This window comes from Ochlerotatus camptorhynchus, unplaced genomic scaffold, assembly GCF_037179485.1.
Source record: "Ochlerotatus camptorhynchus isolate MF236.1 unplaced genomic scaffold, CSIRO-AGI_Acam_v1.1 ptg000062l, whole genome shotgun sequence".
Taxonomy (NCBI): Eukaryota; Metazoa; Arthropoda; class Insecta; order Diptera; family Culicidae; genus Ochlerotatus; species Ochlerotatus camptorhynchus.
This window is the reverse complement of record NW_027040552.1, coordinates 6,009,754-6,018,003: the sequence shown is the minus strand read 5'-3', so window position 1 is coordinate 6,018,003 and position 8,250 is coordinate 6,009,754. Positions and strand designations below refer to the sequence as shown.

At 42.8% G+C, this 8,250-nt stretch overlaps 1 pseudogene; it reads left to right on the top strand.

Moving 5' to 3' along the window:
- Positions 1–400: 400 nt before the first annotated feature.
- On the top strand, positions 401–7,361 carry LOC135717580 (eukaryotic translation initiation factor 2 subunit 1-like; annotated as a pseudogene).
- The last annotated feature ends 889 nt before the right edge of the window (positions 7,362–8,250 follow it).

Here is an 8,250-nt window from a genome sequence, read left to right as displayed (position 1 = left end):
GACAGCAAACCCATATTTTCCGGGATAAGAAGCGCCGCCTGGAAGAGCTGGAGTGCGAAGAAATGGAGCAGCTGTATCGTTCTCAAGAAACACGCAAGTTCTACAAGATACTCAACGCATCCCGCCAAGGCTTTGTGCCGCGAGCCGAAATGTGTCGGGATAAGGAAGGGGGTATCTTAACGGACAAACGTGAGGTGATTGAAAGGTGGAGCAGCACTACCATGAACATCTGAACGGTGCATAGGTGAAGGACCAAGGCGGCAGGAGGAATGGCTTCGTCGGTACAGCGGATGAGCGGGACATGCCAGCTCCCACGATAGGTGAAGCTAAGCATGCTATCCGACAGCTTAAGAACAACAAAGCAGCTGGGAAAGATGGTATCGGAGCGGAACTTATCAAAATGGGCCCGGATAAGTTGGCCACCTGTCTGCGTGAGTGGAAAGAGCGAGTTATATGCCCAGTATATAAAAAGGCCACAAACTAGAATGTGAGAACTATCAAGCGAACACTATTCTTAACGCGGCCTACAAAGTGCTTTCCCAGATCATCTTTCGCCGTTTATCGCCTCTAGCAAGCAGATTTGTGGGAAGTTATCAAGCCGGTTTTGTGAACGGGCGATTGACAACGGACCAAATCTTTACGTTGCGGTAGATCCTCCAAAAGTGTCGTGAATATCAAGTCCCTACGTACCACCTATTCATCGATTTGAAGGCCGCTTATGATACTATTGACCGTGAAGAGCTATGGAAGACTATGAACGAGAACGGTTTTCCCGGGAAGCTGACCAGACTGATCAGTAGACTGATGCAAAATTTGAAATTTTCGCTCCACAGTGCTCAAACGGTTTCAAATCAGGTCCTAATTAGCCTCCCAAAATTTAAACTCATTTGGTAAGAAACTGACTTGGCACAAACTATTCGAAGTTTATATGGAAATTACTATGGGAAAACCATACTTTTTGTTCATTGTCTACTACCCATTTTCCATATTGCTTTTTCGAAAAGTTCTATAACTATTCTTATGGGAATTTTTCTAAGCTACAACTTTGCAGAATTTTGTTTTTCAGCCAAATGTCAAATTAAATAGTTATTAATTGTTTGAGAGATTGATAATCTTATGGCATGATCAAGCAGCTGTTCTGTTAGCAACACTGTATTCTGCAGTGTGACATAGTAGCCATGATATTTGTGCTCTATTTTTCTCACCAGAAACACCGAGGGGGGCGAAAGTCCCAGATTTATTCGAATTTAGCAAGAAAATCTCTTCAGTTTAATGATTTCATTAATATTCAGCCAAATCCCTTTTATCCGATATTATCGAGCTTAAATCTCTAAAAAATAAAAATATCGTTTTTATCGATCACATCTCTAACATATCGGGTCACATCTCTAATTTTCATGTGACAGATTACGGTGACAGCTGTTTTGACAGAAGAGTTTCGCCGGAAGATGTGGAAACATGTACGGAGCGATTTGCCAAGGCCAAGGCAGTGAATTCGATCCTCCGGCATTTGGTTGATATGAAGTTCTTTAACGAGCAGTTGGAGGAACTGTATGAAAAGACCGCCTGGCGCTTCGAGGAGAAGCTCAAGAGCAAGGCCGTTGCGTATGATGTGTTCAAACAGTGTGTCATGTAAGTAGATTTTGCTTGTGGATTATGGGTTTAGATTGTAATTATCTAATAGATATTGCAGTGGGCCATCTCGGACGAATGCGACTGGAACGGGAAGTGAAAGAAATTCTGTTGAGTAACATCAAGCGGAAGCTTACATAGCAAGTGGTTAAGATCCGAGCAAATATTGGATTTGCTTGCTACGGTTACGAGGGTATCGATGCAGTCAAGACTGCGCTGCGGGCTGGCCTAGATCTCTCGACGGAGGAACCTTTGGATCAAGATTGATTTGATTGCTCCACCTTTGTATGGTAAATTAATCACTCAGCAGTATTAAATAATGCAGTAGTTATCAGAAATATCGTTTTAGCCATGACAACCTCGACGCCGGAGAAAGCCAACGGGCTGAAAGGCCTGAAACTGGTAATTGAAAAGGTCATGGAAACGATCGAGAATCTCGGCAATGTGTTCAAGGTACTGATGGCACCGAAAGTGATCACCGCTAAGGACGACCATTATTGCCGTCACACTGATTACACCCCCACTGGCAGTGAAGGTCCCTCTGCCGGAGCAACTGTACACGCTCGATGCACAGGTGTCGAAAAACCTCAACTTTTACCCGATGATCTACTTCAACGCGGAATTGGCTGGCCAGCGGCGGGAGATGGAAAACCTGTTCCTGTGTAAGTTCGACGGGGTGTACTTCAACATGAATGTCGATCTCCTGTGATACGACAGGTCCGTGTTGGCGACGAAGTTGGAACCGCTGCAGCCCTATCGGATCTATGCCAAGTTTACCGATCGAGTCCTGATGGGGGATACTGCCGGTATGGGCCATGGCCATGTGAAGGAGGAATCTTCGTGGAAGGAGGCGGACGATTACGGGATGTACAGATGTACGATAATGGGAACAAAAGATAAAATAAAGAATCGGTGTAGATATCTGGCCTTTATAACTTTGAATTTGTAAGAAACCATAATTTATTTAAAAAAGAGCATTTTAATGCAAAAAAACTGTAAGGGAAGGTCCATTAGTTACGTAACGCAAATTTGGCCCATTTTCAACCCCCCTCCCCCTTTGTCACGTTTTTTTGTATGGGCCTTAAATTTTATCTGTATACTCGTCACAGTTTCCAAACCCACTCCCTCCCACTCAAAATCCTTATGATGCATAAATTTTGTGTGAATAGTGTTTGATTTTATTACTGAAAAATAACGTTTGTAATTATGTAATTCTGTGCGCTGGTCCTTGAAATCTGTAAATTCTGTCCGAGGAACACCTTTCCGTTTCCGACATCAGCATCCAAAGGAATGTAGATTTTTTCACACGCACAATGCTTCCGTTGCGATTTCGAATTTGAAACGTATTTCGTGAGTTGAAAGCTGATGAATCTTTTATGTTAAGTTCAGCGCCAACGTTTCCAAATAAGTCGGTTGCATTATGGATCTCTTCGTCACGTGGCCTTAACGTGAGCTGAAAAGTTGGATATTTTCCAAGTTCCTGATTTTTCAGGCCGTATCGTGACGATGTTACCACAAAATGGACATTGGATACATGGTTTGATACCACAGTTATCCTGCTGAATGTTTAGCGATAACTTAGCCAGTTTTGTAAACAAATCAATACTTGTGTCGTCTCTGTAATAGAATGGGGTCGTAAAATAACAGGAAAGCTAAGATTTCAATAATGATAAAACCTTTTTTTGTAGTAGTCCAAAATCTTATTGTGGACAGATCGTGAGGCATCTTGTGCTGCAGTCACGTTCAGAGTTTGTTGCCCGGACAACCTTTTACAAAACCGCTTTATTCCATGTTGTTTGATACAGTCTGCCACAAGTTTCATTGCACTTCTTTCACCGGTCACGAAACGAAATTCACGAATATCTACGGGTATATTACCGAACATTTCCTTCACCTCCTCAACAGATTTTCCCAGTATCTCCGGCATCCGACGAACATCAGCTTCAATGGCATCTATGGTTCGGTCATCAATGGATGCCAACCCTCCATGGAGATATTTTGTTCCTTCCAGCGCCGCCCGAACACTTATTGGAATTGGCCCCGTAATTTTGGAATCATCTTCCCAAAAATTGCTAATATTGATTTCCATTTTTGAATTTGAATCACAAGTGAGATGACAAGCAGTTTCCGGTTTTCCCCGTTGACAGGTAACACTGCGATACACACTAAACATAACATCAGCAGTAACGAGCAGAATTATCCGATATATCCAATATTATCGATTAATAGTGGATGAAATCGGATGACATCTGAAGACACGTGTTATTAATCATTACGGATCGAATTTATCCGGTGTTTATCGTAATTATTCAGCAAATTTATTTGAAATCTGTTAAATTAAATGCAGAATGGATTACTTTCGTCCCCCTCGAGAAACACCAATGTTGCCTGCTGAACAGTTGAATGAGCAGAATCATAAGACATCAGTGACTTGAATCATTAATAACTTTTGTTCCTTACATTTGATTGAAAAGTGGGTTTCAACAAAGTTGTAGCTGGGAAAATTTTCTACAATCACTGCTATCATTTTTAAAAACATAGTGATGTGGTGAATTGTTAGATACATATGAACAAAAACATAAGTTTTCCCATAGTAATTCCCATATAAACTTGAAATGGTTTGTGCGAAGTCAGTTTCTTACTAAAGTAGTTCAAATTTTGGGAGGCTAAGCAGGACCCAATTTGGAACCGTTTAAGCACTGTGGAGTGAAAATTTCAAATTTTGCATCAGTCTACTGATCAGGGCTACGATGGATGGTGTACAGTGCTGCGTGAAGATATCGGGTGCGATATCGGACTCGTTTGAAACTCACAAAGGACTTCGACAATGCGATGGTCTTTCCTGCCTCCTGTTCAACATTGCGCTAGAAGGTTTTATGAAACGTGCGGGCACGATCTTCAATAAGTGCAGCCAGTTCATCTGCTTCACTGACGACGTGGACATTGTCGGAAGAACGTTTCAGGCCGTGGCGGAGCAATACACCAGGCTGAAACGTGAAGCAGAGAAGGTTGGATTAAAGGTGAATACGTCGAAGACAAAGTATCTGTTAGCTGGAGGAACCGGCCAGGATAGGGCTTGCATAGGCAGAAGCGTGACAATCGACGGAGATGAGTTCGAGGTGGTGGATGAATTTGTGTACCTCGGATCATTGGTGATGTAGGATAACAACTGCAGCAGAGAAATTCGTTGGCGTATTATTGCCGAAAGCCATCCATACTACGGACTCCACAAGACCCTGAGGTCGGGTAAACTTCACCTCCGTACTAAATGTACCATGTGCAAGACGCTGATAAGACCGGTAGTTTTCTACGGGCACGAGACGTGGACGATGCTCGAGGAGGACCTGCATTGCAGGTCCTGCAAGCACTGGGTGTTTTCGAACGACGAGTGCTTAGGACCCTCTTTGGGTATGTGAGAACGGTGCATGGGGCGAATGATGAACCTCGAGCTGGCGCAACTATATGGCGAACCCTGTATCCAGAAAGTTGCAAAAACTGGACGGGTATGATGGGCGGGACACGTTTTAAGAATGCCGGACAACAATCCCGCAAAAATGGTGTTTGCTTCGAATCCAGCCGGTACCAGACGAAGAGGAGCACAGCGAGCATGGTGGTTCGACCAAGTGGAGCAGGATCTTGGAAGTGTGGGACAGTCAAGAAATTGGAGACAAGCAGCCACGAACATAGTGAATTGGCGTAACATTGTGATGCAGGTGCAATCCTGAGGGATGTCGGAGCAGGATAAATATAATAAAATCAATTTTCAAATCTCGGTCTTATTTTCCATTCGGCCTAATGGTATTTAGATTAATAGCTCAACAATCGTTTAAACTAATGCATAGTACCAAGTAGTCCACATCGTGCTCGCTTGCCGTGCGGATCTAATTACTTTTTGCTGGAAGTAGTGTTACTGCGTAGCCAGGTCTCGAGCTAGAAGGGGGCGAAAAAAAATTAGTATGGAAAATTTTACCGAATGCCATTTCACCGAACGCCATTTCACCTAAAGCCTTTGTGTTGTTGAGTTTAGGGGGGGGGGCAACTACCAAACCCCTGCCCCACTGGCTACGCCTATGCTAGCTAATGCAACAACAAATGTAAACAGCACTTTTCAGTGCTAAATATTACCTGCAAATTTTCTACCTTGTTCTATTCTTATTTCTCTTCGATCCTTGTTTGAACCCTACCCGAGGTAATCCTGCTTGGATATCAATTTGGAAAATTCCTCTTCGATCCTTCGCATTCTTATAGTAATCTGCTTGCAAGTTCTTTTTTGAGAAACTTTCTACTGCCACCATGGGGCCTAGCGCAAAAGGAATGGGCAATCTCTTGATCCCCCTTCTGATGAAATTCATTTCAGTAATCAATTTGATGTGCTCACGGATGATGAGAATGATCCATCATCCAGGCAAATTTTCATTGAATATTCCCGGCTTAATGCCAGTCCCGCCAGTGACCTCCGTCCCGGCCCTGTGTGCGGGCCTGGTGAAGGGCTCTTCCAACCACTCGTTTACGGCAAGTATGAACTCGTCCACGTGAATTCAACTGTTGATCCGCCGCTTGGTTGCAGTTCATCTTCGCTTATGGCCACCACTTCGAACCTTTCTACGCCAGGTAATCTCATGACGGGGAATATGACGTTTCACGGAAACTTGGCTCGATGGGAGGATCAATTCAGTGCAACTGCTTGGTGACTCTTTTACTGTCTACAGGTTAGACCGTAATTCATCCAACAGCATTCGTACTCGCGGTGGTGGTGTCCTCATCACTGTTTCCAACGCATTCGCCTCCTGCGTAATCGCCGACGAACTATTTACTACAATTGAAGTGGTTCGGGTTAGGGTCAGCTTCACTTCGCGGAACATCCTCGTTGGAGCGGTGTATATTCCCCCTGAACCTCGACATGACTGCAGCACAATGCAGCTTCATCTGGATGCTACAGAATTTGCATCGTCCATGGCTGATATAACGGATGTGCTTCTTCTGCTTGATGATTTCAATCAGCCTGGGCTTATCTGGTCGCCCTCAGGCAAGAGTTATGCGTTTCCGGATCCGATTGCATCTTCAACTACTCGTGCCAGCCACTTGCTTGTTGACAGCACGGCTTTTCATGGACTGAGCCAGATAAACCTTGTTTCCGTTTGCTGAGGCGTACCTTGTCCCGGATCAACTGGAACGAGCAGCCACTCGCTATAATAGCCTTTTGCACGACTGTGTCTATGCTTCAGTACCGAAGTGCTTACCTTCAAGAAAACCGTCTTGGTCAAACGCTACTCTCCACAACCTGAAACGAGTGCGATCTAGAGCTCACTCATCGACGATGTATCCTTACCAAACGAAATTTTCAATTGCCAGCAATGATTATCGCCACTACAATAAGTTTCTTTACAAGAGGTATGTAATTCGTACTCAGCATAATCTGCAATGCCACCCCAAGGGATTCTGGTCGTTTGTGAATACAAAGAGGAAGGAAACTGGACTGCCGTCAAAAATGTTTCTCGGCAATGACGTAGCATTGACAACTGAGGACAAATGCAGCCTATTTGCTAGGCACTTCTAAAGCGTCTTTTCAAATGACTCCCCATCGCAAGCAGAAATTGAGCGAGCCGTTCGTGATTGCCAACCGACGTCGTAAACATGGATGTTTTTGCCGTAGATGTACAAATGGTTCTCTCTGTGATGAGTAAAACCAAATCCTCATTTTCACCAGGTCCGAGTGTGAGCTGTCCTAAAAAATGCTCCGATATCTTAGCTGCTCCGCCCAACAAACAATTGCCTATTGAAGAAACGACATCTTGACGATTTTATTCAGCTGCATGCTTAACAATACTTGTACTATTTTTAATAATAACCTCTGTTCAGGCTTTGTTCACACAAATCTTGAGAATTTATTCAACCACAACATCGAAATATTTGGTGTTGAATAAGGTATGTCGAGAAGCTTTTATTCGACTTACAAGAGTGGTAACAGAGCTTATTCGTTCAAATGTTTGATTATTCAGCATCTATTAGACATCATTACTTCCTTGGTATAAAGGTGTATATAGACGCTTGTGATTCTCATGTGAAATAATGTTTAATTAGACACTATTTTACATTTATTAAACGATTATTCAACTACAGGATAATTAATCCGAAAATAAGAACGGCACAGAGCAGGTTTGTTCTCGTTAGTGATTGTTGTGTCATTATTTCTGCCAAAGCACACACCACTCACCACACAGATACTAGAAAATTTATTACATACAAACGGACACACATAACATGTCGTTAGATGGGATTCGAACCATGACCTTCCGATCACCAGCCGCTTGGCTTGCCATCTGTGCTATCCTTGAATACATCATATGGGCAGCTAATAAAAAATAATGGAGCTAGAAAATAATTATTAGACTATAATAAAGCATGTTATTAAATCAATTGAAAACAGTCGAATTAAAGCTTCAATGTATGTGCAAATTATACTTATTCAATATGTTATTAGATCAAACTTCTGTCATCGTTTGTATAGCTTGTAAACAAATAAGTCTCTTGAATATCTGAATATATATCTTGAATATTTCTATAGTTGAAGCAAGAGCTGCCTCAGTACACGAAACGGAAATCAATTATTTTATTCAT